A 13,753-nucleotide genomic window follows, 5' to 3' on the forward strand; every position below is an offset into this window, starting at 1 on the left:
TGCCTGTCCCTATGTCGCAGGGACCTTCGGGGTCTCAAAAGCGCCCACTATCCCAAATAGTTGACACAGATACCGACACGGATTCTGACTCCAGTGTCGACTACGATGATGCAAAGTTACAACCAAAATTGGCTAAATGTATTCGATATATGATTATTGCAATAAAAGATGTTTTGCACATCACAGAGTCCCCTGTCCCTGACACGAGGGTACACATGTATAAGGGAAAGAAACCTGAGATAACCTTTCCCCCCTCACATGAGTTGAACGAATTATGTGAAAAAGCTTGGGAATCTCCAGACAAAAAGCTGCAGATTCCCAAAAGGATTCTTATGGCGTATCCTTTCCCGCCAATGGACAGGATACGGTGGGAATCCTCCCCTAGGGTGGATAAAGCATTGACACGCTTATCCAAAAAGGTAGCGCTGCCATCCCAGGATACGGCTACCATCAGGGACCCTGCTGACCGCAAGCAGGAGGTTACCCTAAAGTCCATTTACACACATTCTGGTACCTTACTCAGACCGGCAATTGCGTCGGCCGAGGTTGTAGCGCGGTGGCAGCATGGACAGATACCTTATCAGCAGAGATTGAGACCCTAGATAAGGATGCTATGTTATTGACCATAGGGCATATAAAAGATGCTGTCCTATATATGAGAGATGCTCAAAGTGACATTAGTCTACTGGGTTCTAGAATAAACGCTATGTCGATTTCTGCTAGACGAGTCCTATGGACCCGGCAATAGACAGGTGATGCCGACTCAAAAAGGCATATGGAGGTTTTACCTTACAGGGGTGAGGAATTGTTTGGGGAAGGTCTCTCGGACCTTGTCTCCACAGCTACAGCTGGTAAATCAAATTTTTTGCCTTATATTTCCTCACAGCCTAAGAAAGCACCACATTATCAAATGCAGTCCTTTCGATCACAGAGAAACAAGAAAGTACGAGGTGCGTCCTTTCTTGCCAGAGGTAAGGGCAGAGGGAAGAAGCTGCACAACACAGCTAGTTCCCAGGAACAGAAGTCCTCCCCGGCCTCTACAAAATCCACCGCATGACGCTGGGGCTCCGCTAAAGGAGTCCGCCCAGTTGGGGGCACGTCTTCGAGTTTTCAGCCACATCTGGGTTCATTCGTAGGTGGATCCCTAGGCAATAGAAATTGTTTCTCAGGGTTACAAGCTGAAATTCGAAGAGGTGCCTCCTCGCCGGTTTTTCAAATCGGCCCTACCATCTTCTCCCCAGGAAAGGGAGATAGTGTTAAATGCAATTCACAAATTGTATCTTCAACAGGTGGTGGTCAAGGTTCCCCTGCTTCAACAAGGAAAGGGAAATTATTCGACCCTGTTTGTAGTCCCAAAACCGGACGGTTTGGTCAGACCCATATTAAATTTAAAATCCCTGAACCTATACTTGAAAAGGTTCAAGTTCAAGATGGAATCGCTAAGAGCGGTCATCACCAGCCTAGAAGGGGGGGATTTTATGATATCTCTGGACATAAAGGATGCATACCTTCATGTACTCATTTATCCACCTCATCAGGCGTACCTAAGATTTGCGGTACAGTATTGTCATTACCAATTTCAGACGTTGCCGTTTGGTCTCTCCAGAATTTTCTCCGAGAATTTTCACCAAGGTAATGACAGAAATTATGGTGCTCCTGCGAAAGCAAGGTGTCACAATTATCCCGTACTTGAACGATCTCCTCATAAAAGCGAGATCAAGAGAGCAGTTGCTGAACAGCGTATAACTTTCATTGAAGGTGTTACAGCAAAACGGCTGGATTCTCAATATCCCGAAGTCGCAGTTGGTTCCTACGACTCGTCTGACTTTGCTTGGGCATTATTCTGGATACGGACCAGAAAAGGGTTTATCTTCCGATAGAAAAGGCCCAGGAACTCATGACTCTGGTCAGGAACCTATTGAAACCAAAACAGGTGTCAGTGCATCACTGCACTCGAGTCCTGGGAATGATGGTGGCATCATACGAGGCCATTCCCTTCGGCAGGTTCCATGCGAGGATCTTGCAATGGGACCTACTGGACAAGTGGTCCGGGTCACATCTACAGATTCATCAGTTGATCACCCTGTCCCCCAGGGCCAGGGTATCTCTCCTGTGGTGGCTGCAGAGTGCTCACCTTCTAGAGGGCCGCAGGTTCGGCATTCAGGACTGGATCCTGGTGACCACGAACGCGAGCCTCCGAGGTTGGGGAGCAGCCACACAGGGAAGAAATTTCCAAGGTCTTTGGTCAAGTCAGGAGACTTGTCTTCACATCAACATCCTGGAGCTAAGGGCCATATACAACGCCCTATGTCAAGCGGAGACCTTACTTCGCGACCAACCAGTTCTGATCCAGTCAGACAACGTCACCGCAGTAGTTCATGTAAACCGCCAAGGCGGCACAAGGAGCAGAGTGGCGATGGCGGAAGCCACCAGAATTCTTCGCTGGGTGGAGAATCATGTAAGCGCACTGTCAGCAGTGTTCATTCCGGGAGTGGACAACTGGGAAGAAGACTTCCTCAGCAGACACGACCTACATCCAGGAGAGTGGGGACTCCATCAGGAAGTCTTCGCACAGATTGCAAGTCGGTGGGGACTGTTCCAGATAGACATGATGGCGTCCCGCCTCAACAAAAAGCTACAGAGGTATTGCACCAGGTCAAGAGACCCTCAGGCAGTAGCTGTTTAAACAGCTCTTCATTTTCTGATTTTATGTTTATGCTAACAAATTTGCTCTCTGAAAAGTGTCCACAAAGCCAAGTCTCTGATTAACACCTTTGTAGGAATGGTTTTTCACCTATTACTGAATTAAACTTGCTTCATTGGAAAGGCAGCAAGATGCATCCTCATTTCAATGTCTACTGAAATAATACAGGTTGACACCAGGAAACATTAACGCCACTGCATCCTTGCTGCTTTCGCATGTGGAAGTCTGTTTAATGTGAAAACAAGGTGATATCTAATTAGCACACAGGTAAGGAATTAAGAAAATCTTTATTTAAGGGTGAAGGTGTTTCTCACAAAATCGTTGCCCCAATGCATCATTGAAATTCAAGCTGGAAAGATGATTTTAATATATCACTTGTACATTTTGTATTGCTCTTCTGGTGACAATGTAGTTTGTTTTTGTCAATTACCATTTTAATAATAGGGTAAAGAAAATTAAGTGGATTTTTGAAAGAAAACAATACTGTCAATATACTATTAAAACAAATTAAAATGGTAAAAGTTATTGTACTTTAAGTAAAAATAAAAGAGCAAAAATATCAATCCCAGTTTTGGATTACTTTAATTAACCAAAAAAAATGCATATAGCAGATGATAGTTTCAATCTGCCTACCTCTGGGTTATGGGCCCAGCATGTTTCCATTGCAGTACTCTGCTGCACATGTAAGTGCAAGAGATCCTGAAGCACTCACTCATCATGGGAAAGTACCAATGTGTTTCTTCGTTGGTTGATGGAAGAAACATCTTACAAAAACTCTCCAGATTATTGACTTTTTAAAGTTTTTCTAGGAAACGTTCTAGATGAATGCTTATTAGCCTTTGTCAGTATGTATGTTTGTAAAGTGTCTCTGTGGCGCAATCGGTTAGTGTGTTTGGTTATTAATCAAAGGGTTGGTGGTTCAATCCCACCCAGCGATGTAATTGACCTTGTTATCAGATTTTGGTGATCTTTAAGTAGACAAGTCAAAATTTCAAACCCCCTTCTTATGGTGTAGGGTACCTGGCCTACTCTGATGTAATCAGAGTTAGATTTGAATCAGTGATTTTATAAAAAAAAAGCTAGGAAGCACAATTTAGCAGTGGGTTGCAGAGAAAAAGAAATATGCTGGCAGAAAAATCCAATTGAGTGATTAAACAGCTCTTCATTTTCTGGCTTTATTTTTATGCTAACTAATTTGTTCTCTGAAAAGTGTCCACAAAGCCAAGTATCTGATTAACATATTTGTAGGGATGGTTTTTCACCTATTACTAAATTAAACTTGCTTCATTGGAAAGGCAGCAAGATGCATCCTCATTTCAATATCTACTGAAATAATACAGGTTGACACCAGGAAACATTAACGCCACTGCATCCTTGCTGCTTTCTCATGTGGAAGTCTGTTTAATGTGAAAACAAGGTGATATCTAATTAGCACACAGGTAAGGAATTAAGAAAATCTTTATTTAAGGGTGAAGATGTTTCTCACAAAATCGTTGCCCCAATGCATCATTGAAATTCAAGCTGGAAAGATGATTTTAATATATCACTTGTACATTTTGTATTGCTCTTCTGGTGACAATGTAGTTTGTTTTTGTCACTTACCATTTTAATAATCGGGTAAAGAAAATTAATTGGATTTTTGAAAGAAAACAACACTGTCAATATACTATTAAAACAAATTAAAATGGTAAAAGTTATTGTACTTTAAGTAAAAATAAAAGCTAAAATATCAATCCCAGTTTTGGATTACTTTAATGAACAAAAAAAATGCATATAGCAAAGGATAGTATCAATCTGCCTACCTCTGGGTTATGGGCCCAGCATGCTTCCATTGCAGTACTCTGCTGCACATGTAAGTGCAAGAGATCCTGAAGCACTCACTCATCATGGGAAAGTACCAATGTGTTTCTTCATTGGTTGCTGGAAGAAACATCTTACAAAAACTCTCCAGGTTATTGACTTTTTAAAGTTTTTCTAGGAAACGTTCTAGATGAATGCTTATTAGTCTTTGTCAGTATGTACTTTTTGCAAAGTGTCTCTGTGGCGCAATCGGTTAGTGTGTTCAGCTATTAATCAAAAGGTTGGTGGTTCAATCCCATCCAGGGACGTAATTGACCTTGTGATCAAATTTTGGTAATATTTAAGTAGACAAGTCATATAGCAGAGGATAGTTTCAATCTGCCTACCTCTGGGTTATGGACCCAGCATGCTTCCATTACAGTACTCTGCTGCACATGTAAGTGCAAGAGATCCTGAAGCACTCACTCATCATGGGAAAGTACCAATGTGTTTCTTCATTGGTTGATGGAAGAAACATCTTACAAAAACTCTCCAGATTATTGACTATTTAAAGTTTTTATAGGAAACGTTCTAGATGAATGCTTATTAGCCTTTGTCAGTATGTACTTTTGCAAAGTTTCGCTGTGGCGCAATCAGTTAGTGTATACGGCTATTAACCAAAAGGTTGGTGGTTCAATCCCACCCAGGGATGTAATTGAACTTATTATCAGATTTTGTTGATCTTTAAGTAGACAAGTCAAAATTTCGAAAACCCCTGCTATGGTGTAGGGTACCTGGCCTTCTCTGATGTAATCAGAGTTAGATTTGATTCATACTGTTAACTGGGTAGTATATCACAAGTTATACGGTGTGATTGGTGTGGCTGGTATGAATCTTGACCTTGGATTAACAAAAATCCTTTCCTCGTACTGTCCGTCTCCTCTGGGCACAGTTTCTCTAACTGAGGTATGGAGGAGGGGCATAGAGGGAGGAGCCAGTGCACACCCAGATCTAAAGTCTTTCTTAAAGTGCCCATGTCTGCTGCGGAGCCCGTCTATCCCCCATGGTCCTTACGGAGTCCCCATCATCCTCTACGGACTACGAGAAAAAAAAATTACCGGTAGGTTTAAAATGTTATTTTTTTCTCTGCAACCCACTGCTAAATTGTGCTTCCTAGCTGTTTTTTATAAAATCACTTAATTAAATCTAACTCTGATTACGTCAGAGAAGGCCAGGTACCCTACACCATAAGAGGGGGTTTGAAATTTTGACTTGTCTACTTAAAGATCACCAAAATCTGATGACAAGGTCAATTACATCCCTGGGTGGGATTGAACCACCAACCTTTTGGTTAATAGCCCATGTAAGTGCAAGAAATCCTGAAGCACTCACTCATCATGGGAAAGTACCAATGTGTTTCTTACAAAAATTCTCCAGATTATTGACTTTTTAAAGTTTTTCTAGGAAACGTTCTAGATGAATGATTATTAGCCTTTGTCAGTATTGACTTTTGTGGCAAAACTTGGTTTACCCTGCACCAGACTGGTTATAATTGAATGACTAAATCTCAAACAACCAACTAAACAGAAAAAATATATCAAGCCCAAGTGGGCAACTATTCTGACGTTGGAGGTGCTCCCAGGAATAGTGTACCAGATACAGAATGATTTGGTGGGTGTGGAAGAGCCCACATCTTACCAAATAGAAGAAATTCCTATATTTGGAGCACTCTTTTGATGATTAATGATGTGAAAAAGATGAAAACTGTCTATAATTAAAACTTAGCTTTTATTTATCCAATACTCAACTAAAATAAAATAACAGGGGTATATTAGACGTATCAATTACTTATTCCCCTTTTAAACAGTGGTAAAAATATGAATAATTCAAAAAAGAGCAAATATCATCATCTTAAAATTATTTGTATATTTTGCTCAACAATGGATGATAAGAAAAATGATAGTAATCTATCAAACTTATCCAATGAACAGCAGTAATCACAGAAATTAATGACAAAAAATGATAGTAATCTATCAAAAATATCCTGTGAGCAGCAGAGATGATATTGGTGATATAATTAATTACACCTTGCAGAAAAATACTGCTGTGTATGTGAGATCAGCTTCTCCCCATATTTCACAGAGTAAATCTGTGTTTTAACATCTCTTCCATGTTAAAGAGAAAATAATATCCATGTCTGTTAGAGAATACATAGTTACAATTGGGTTTTACTGCAACATTCTGTCTCCAAAATGATTCATTTGTATCTTGAATGAAAAACTGACACATTAGTGTTGTTTGTCAGGTATGTAACAAATGCAAATAAAGAAAAAACAAGATTATGCTGGCATGGATAGTAGAAAATTAGATAGTGACACTCTAGTCTGCTAGTCCCATCTGCTGTCTAACCTCATCCATGAGCGGAGGAAAGATGAGAGTAGGACCGTCGACTGTGTCACAGAAAAAAGATAGAACTGGCACACTGGCTAGAGACCCCAACGTGGTGTTAGATGGGCCCTGATGCTTATGAGCCTTGCAGGGTCCTAAATGCGCCACTTGGGTCTGAGCCAGAGTCCGAAAATGAAATAAAAAGGCCCACAGTAATAGACTAAATCACAATTGTGTTAATAACACTGCATCATTTAACAACATTTATTGTGCAATGAGATTGCACAAAACAGACCTGCTCCTAATAAAAAACATTGCTGTTGCTAGGTAACAATTGATATTATCTTAATAGGCACAAGTTAAAACAAAATCACAGGTGTTTATATCCCCAATAATTGCGCCTTGTTTATTGCCATGTTTTTGTATGCGTTGGTACTTGTTATTTTATCAAAATTACCTGCAGGTAACTGGTCAAGTGTGAGACTGTAACTCTGAGGGCAAAGGATAGTCGGCACTCCAGTTCACTGATCCCATCTGCTGTCTGACCTCATCATTGGAGCGGAGGACAGATGAGAGTGGGATCGTGGGTTGTGCCGTGGAAAGAAAGGCAGCGGACGGCAGCCTGAGAAGCCGTATGTGGTGTTAGGCGGACCCTGTTGCCACTTGCCTTGCAGGGTCCGGATGCGCCACCGGAGACCGGGTGTCTGTCCGTGAAAGTGAAAGTTGACAGGAAGAGAGAGAGTGTGTGGGGAGTGTCGGGTGAGTGAGTCTGACCCGTAGGTTATTGTACATTACCACTCGCGATCTCCCCGAACTCGATGGATCATTGCCGCTCAGCCGTTCTGAATGACTGCTGTTGGTCACGGCTCCTCCTGCAGTGAGGAGTCCGTGCGTGAGGCCGTTAGTTGGACGTACGTTTCACCACCTGGGCTTGCTCACCTGGCAGCCTATGGTGGTGTTCAGATGGTGCATTTAAAAAGGGGATCATCAACCAATCCCTTTCCTGAGTTCTTAATTGCCTAATTATGGCATAGGTTTGTTCAGCGCTTCCATCCACCTGGCTGTGCTTATTCTATTGAAGCTCCATAAGTAATAGTTAATATACGTAGACCACTAATTATGGCATAATTTTTGTTAAACAATTCTATCCACCAGGCAGTGCTTATTCTATTAAACCTCCATAAATGAAAGTTAATATATGTGGATCACAATGGAATCAATTAAAGTAATGTTCAAAGCGTATGGTGTGTTAGATCAAAAATATCGAATAACGGTTTAATTAATAAACAGAATTTTTTTATGGAGGATAATGGTTAATCAAATCACAGTTATATAAGCTGAAAATCCAACAGAAAAATAAGATTAAAGACAATGTGCGTTTTCTAAACATACATTTAACATAATTAGAATCGACAATATGTTTCAGGAGATTTAAGCTATGACATTCTTAATGCAGAAATTAATTGATTAGTAAGAGGAAATATCTCCTGTGATAATACTAATAATAATAGTGATATCAAAATAAAAGTAATAATCATAATAGGGATAATAGGAAATAATAATAAAAAATAATGAAAATAGATATAAACATGACCGACCTGTTAATCAAAATATGCCAGTGACAGAGGTTGGTGACCCAATCGTCGTAAGTAAGATAAAAGTGACTGTAATTTACTAATTAATAGACGGTTATGATAAATAATAAATAAATAAAACTCTATTTAGAGGAACAAATCTTGTTCTGGAGATGGAAATATTGTGCATTATCCTCGCCGAATATTCATCTTTGATAATATAACCTTAAAGTTTAGGCTTTCCCGCCAAAGTCCGTATAGAGTAAAATTATGCACTGATGAATACGAAGTTGAAATTTGGGGAAATACGGAGGAGAGAAAAATGCAAAATAAATAAAAGTAATAATGATAATAATAAAAAATAATAAATAAGAATAAAAATGAGTATAAATTTGAAAATAATAGTAATAATAATGATAAATGTAAATGGGTATGAGATAGGTATAGATAAGACAATAAATATAACTGTAAAATAAAAATAAATATAAAGAATGTAAAAATAAGAATAAATATAAATATAAAATTAGAAATTAAAAATGAAACATGAAAATTAAGGATTAGAGATTATAAAGATAAATATAAATATAAAAAAATTTTTTTTTTATAAAAGGGGGGTGGGGGGGGGGGGCGGGGGTTTGGGAGGGGGGGGGGGGGAAATGGGTATGGAGGGACCAGGGGGAAAAAAGCGGGGGAGGGGGGGGGGGGAGGAAAAGGGAGGGGGGGGGGAGGGGGGAAAAAGAGGGGGGAAAGGGGGAGGGGGGGGGAGGGAAGTGAAAACAAAAGGGGGAGGAGAAAAGGGGGGTGTAATTGAGGGAAGGGAAAATTGGAAGGGGAGGGGGAAGGGATGACAGAATGGGGAAAAAAAGGGTTAAATAATGGGAAATGGGTGACTACAGTGCAGGGGAGGCTTGTTTGGTTGTTGTGTATCATTAGTGTTGGTGCTCTGTATTGTGAATGTTATGAAACCTGATTGTGTAGAAATTGACTGCAGGTGATTAATTTAGGTTCTATGTGTAGGTCTGCTCGAAAAATCATCGAGCAGATGTAATTGTGACCTGATGGTTGTGGTATCAGAGATGAAAAATATGTGAATAAAAGTGACAAAATTGAAAAAAGTGACATTAAACACAAAATTAAAAGTGCACATGTGAGAAAACACAAAACAAATGTTTGTGGGTGATAAAGATGTTACCTTGATAGGTAATGTCAAAAAGTGTACCTAGTTGTTGTTCAAAACGGTCTAAAGAGTGTGTATATTCAAATAATAAGAATACTAATGAGTACAGAATGTGTAAGAATTATAGAAATAAAAATAATGATAATAATAGAACTGGTGAAAAGTGGGGAGGAAAGGGAAAGGACGGTGAGTCAAGGAGGACACCAAGGGGGGAGTAGGTTAAAAATTGGGGTAATAGTTGTATATTGTTGAAATATACTGGTGATTTAATTTGCTATTGCAATTATTATGTTGATACATCTAATGAAAAGTGGCCTGATACACAGCATGTAATGAAAATAGGTCTTGCAGGCCGGGGTAGCACGAATTTGTTGGAGCCTAAGGAAAGGTTGAGTTAAGAAAGGGGAAAGAGAGAAAGAGAGAGAGCGCATACATTGGCGCCATCGAGATCTAAATGGCGTGTCTCAATATCACATGTAAATAATCATCATAGGAACACCGTATAGTTTATGTGTTCGTTGAGACCTGATGGAGCTAAACTTCCCAATAGGTAGGTCCACTGGCTCTCCTTTTTGTTGCCAGGTGAGATACTATGATCATGAAGTTGCTTCTCCCAGGGCAAGGCTCACCCATTGCACTCTGGGTGTGCTGCCCCTGCGATTTCCCCAAATGTGGGAAACTTGACTGCATAATTTGTGTTTCCCCTAGTCGGCTCTCATATAATTCAGATCTCTTTGTCTCAGGTCTCTCTCCAGCCTAGTTTGCTGTCTGTTTCCACTTCTTTTTTCTTGAGCCCCTCCCTTCTACACCCTTGTGCACTATCCTGACTTCTCCTCCTGTCTGCTTACTTTGTGCCTTCCGATGCACAATGCAAACTACAGGTAGTGCTGCAGGGCCCACACCCTTTTACTTGCCTTACAGAGCAGCTCTGGAGCTGTTACAGTGCCAAGCTGCTGCAAGAAATCAGCTTGAATGCTTCAGGGGCTGGGGCATGGCCAACATGAGCCCCACACCGAAGGAGGGTGGGGGTGTTTAATGCGAACTAAGGGTCATTCAAGCGCCGCAAAAGGCCGCCATGCCCTGCATACCCCTTTTCTCTTTTCATATGCAGATGAGGGTTCCAGCCAACTTTGGCCCACTGCTTGGATGACATCACTGTATGCAAATCCGTCTTCTGCAGACCTTCCCCCAGGAATGCTTGTACTAGTTGTTGCATTTGGTTTGTTGTTTGGGGTGCTTCAGTATTAGGCAGCCTTCTGCCCTCCCATGTTCATCTGAAAATATGTGTTCTCCCGGCAGTTGTTGTCCCCAGATGAGAGTTCCCTTGTGCTGCCTCAGTTGAATCTCCTTTACTTGACAGAGATGTGCCTGAGCAGCGGCCCTCCCCAGCCCTATCCCAAATCATACTTATTTTGCATAGGAGATACCATTGTCATGAAGATTGTTCTCCCAGGGTGACGTACATTCATTGCATTCTGGGTATGCTGACCCCTGTGATTTCCCCAAATGTGGGAAACTTGACTGCTTTATTTGTGGTAGTGGGGGACTGTGTTTGTGCTTTCCTCTGGTCAGCTCTGGTTAAAGTCAGATTTCTTTGTCTCAGATCTTCCTCTAGCCTTGTTCTTTTTTTGAGAGTTTCCTTGTGCTGCCTCAGTTTGATCTCCTTCACTTGACAGGGGGGTACCCGAGCAGCGACCCTCCCCAGCTCTAGCCCAACTCCTACATACCTGCCAGGTGAGATACTATGATCATGAAGGTGCTTCTCCCAGGGCAAGGCTCACCCATTGCACTCTGGGTGTGCTGCTCCTGCGATTTCCCCAAATGTGGGAAACTTGACTGCATAATTTGTGTTTCCCCTGGTCGGCTCTCGTATAATTCAGATCTCTTTGTCTCAGGTCTCTCTCCAGCCTAGTTTGCTGTCTGTTTCCACTTCTCTTTTCTTGAGCCGCTGCCTTCTATGCCCTTGTGCACTCTCCTGACTTCTCCTGTCTGCTTACTTTGTGCCTTCCAACGCACAATGCAAACTACAGGTAGTGCTGCAGGGCCCACACCCTTTTACTTGCCTTTCAGAGCAGCTCTGGAGCTGTTACAGTGCCCAGCTGCTGCAAGAAATCAGCTTGAATGCTTCAGGGGCTGGGGCATAGCCAACATGAGCCCCACACCGACGGAGGGTGGAGGTGTTTAATGCAAACTAAGGGTCATCCAAGCGCCGCAAAAGGCCGCCATGCCCTGCATACCCCTTTTCTCTTTTCATATGCAGATGAGGGTTCCAGCCAACTTTGGCCCACTGCTTGGATGACATCACCGTATGCAAATCCGTCTTCTGCAGACCTTTTCCCAGGAATGCTTGTACTAGTTGTTGCATTTGGTTTGTTGTTTGGGGGTGCTTCAGTATTAGGCAGCCTTCTGCTCTCCCATGTTCATCTGAAAATATGTGTTCTCCCTGCAGTTGTTGTCCCCAGATGAGAGTTCCCTTGTGCTGCCTCAGTTGAATCTCCTTTACTTGACAGAGATGTGCCTGAGCAGCGGCCCTCCCCAGCCCTATCCCAAATCATACTTATTTTGCATAGAAGATACCATTGTCATGAAGATTGTTCTCCCAGGGTGAGGTTCATTCATTGCATTCTGGGTATGCTGACCCCTGTGATTTCCCCAAATGTGGGAAACTCGACTGCATTATTTGTGGTAGTGGGGGACTGTGTTTGTGCTTTCCTCTGGTCAGCTCTGGTAAAAGTCAGATTTCTTAGTCTCAGATCTACCTCTAGCCTTGTTCTTTTTTTGAGAGTTTCCTTGTGCTGCCTCAGTTGGATCTCCTTCACTTGACAGGGGGGTGCCCGAACAGCGACCCTCCCCAGCTCTAGCCCAACTCCTACTTACCTGCCAGGTGAGATACTATGATCAGGAAGGTGCTTCTCCCAGGGCAATGCACTCTGGGTGTGCTGCTCCTACGTGTTCCCCAAATGTGGGACACTTGATTACATAATTTGTGTTTCCTCTGGTCGGCTCTCGTATAATTCAGATCTCTTTGTCTCAGGTCTCTCTCCAGCCTAGTTTGCTGTCTGTTTCCACTTCTCTTTTCTTGAGCCGCTCCCTTCTATGCCCTTGTGCACTATCCTGACTTCTCCCGTCTGCTTTCTTTGTGCCTTCCAACGCACAATGCAAACTACAGGTAGTGCTGCAGGGCCCACACCCTTTTACTTGCTTTACAGAGCAGCTCTGGAGCTGTTACAGTGCCCAGCTGCTGCAAGAAATCAGCTTGAATGCTTCAGGGGCTGGGGCATAGCCAACATGAGCCCCACACCGAAGGAAGGTGGAGGTGTTTAATGCGAACTAGGGGTCATCCAAGCGCCGCAAAAGGCCGCCATGCCCTGCACACCCCTTTTTTATTTTCATATGCAGACGAGGGTTGAAGCCAACTTTGACCCACTGCTTGGATGACATCACCATATGCAAATCCATCTGCTGCAGGCCTTCCCCCAGGAATGCTTGCACTAGTAGTTGCATTTGGTTTGTTGTTTGGGGGTGCTTCAGTATTAGGCAGCCTTCTGCCCTCCCATGTTCATCTGAAAATATGTGTTCTCCCTGCAGTTGTTGTCCCCAGATGAGAGTTCCCTTGTGTTGCCTCAGTTGAATCTCCTTTACTTGACAGAGATGTGCCTGAGCAGCGGCCCTCCCCAGCCCTATCCCAAATCATACTTATTTTGCATAGGCGATACCATGGTCATGAAGATTGTTCTCCCAGGGTGAGGTTCATTCATTGCACTCTGGGTATGCTGACCCCTGTGATTTCCCCAAATGTGGGAAACTCGACTGCATTATTTGTGGTAGTGGGGGACTGTGTTTGTGCTTTCCTCTGGTCAGCTCTGGTAAAAGTCAGATTTCTTTGTCTCAGATCTTCCTCTAGCCTTGTTCTTCTTTCGAGAGTTCCCTTGTGCTGCCTCAGTTGAATCTCCTTCACTTGACAGGGGGTGCCCGAGTAGCAATCCTCCACAGCTCTAGCCCAACTCCTACTTACCTGCCAGGTGAGATACTATGATCTTCACTGTTAGGGCAATCAGGATGTGGAATTCCCTGCCAGGGAAGGTGGTAATGGCGGACTCTGTAATTGGATTTAAAAAAGGAATGGATACA

At 42.5% G+C, this 13,753-nt stretch overlaps 4 non-coding genes and 1 pseudogene across 4 annotated transcripts; all 5 read left to right on the forward strand.

Annotated features, from left to right (window-relative positions):
- The first annotated feature begins 10,189 nt into the window (after positions 1–10,189).
- LOC135006874 (U1 spliceosomal RNA) lies at positions 10,190–10,324 on the forward strand (annotated as a pseudogene).
- A 701-nt stretch (positions 10,325–11,025) lies between these two features.
- Positions 11,026–11,189, forward strand: LOC135007168 (U1 spliceosomal RNA). Its single transcript, XR_010207220.1, has one exon. It is a non-coding gene; the product is annotated as a U1 spliceosomal RNA (small nuclear RNA).
- A 152-nt stretch (positions 11,190–11,341) lies between these two features.
- LOC135007329 (U1 spliceosomal RNA) lies at positions 11,342–11,504 on the forward strand. The gene has a single exon (XR_010207371.1). It is a non-coding gene; the product is annotated as a U1 spliceosomal RNA (small nuclear RNA).
- A 671-nt stretch (positions 11,505–12,175) lies between these two features.
- On the forward strand, positions 12,176–12,339 carry LOC135007092 (U1 spliceosomal RNA). Its single transcript, XR_010207148.1, has one exon. It is a non-coding gene; the product is annotated as a U1 spliceosomal RNA (small nuclear RNA).
- Positions 12,340–13,314: 975 nt separating this feature from the next.
- On the forward strand, positions 13,315–13,478 carry LOC135006981 (U1 spliceosomal RNA). Its single transcript, XR_010207042.1, has one exon. It is a non-coding gene; the product is annotated as a U1 spliceosomal RNA (small nuclear RNA).
- Positions 13,479–13,753: the final 275 nt, after the last annotated feature.

Source organism: Pseudophryne corroboree, unplaced genomic scaffold, assembly GCF_028390025.1.
Source record: "Pseudophryne corroboree isolate aPseCor3 unplaced genomic scaffold, aPseCor3.hap2 scaffold_218, whole genome shotgun sequence".
Taxonomy (NCBI): Eukaryota; Metazoa; Chordata; class Amphibia; order Anura; family Myobatrachidae; genus Pseudophryne; species Pseudophryne corroboree.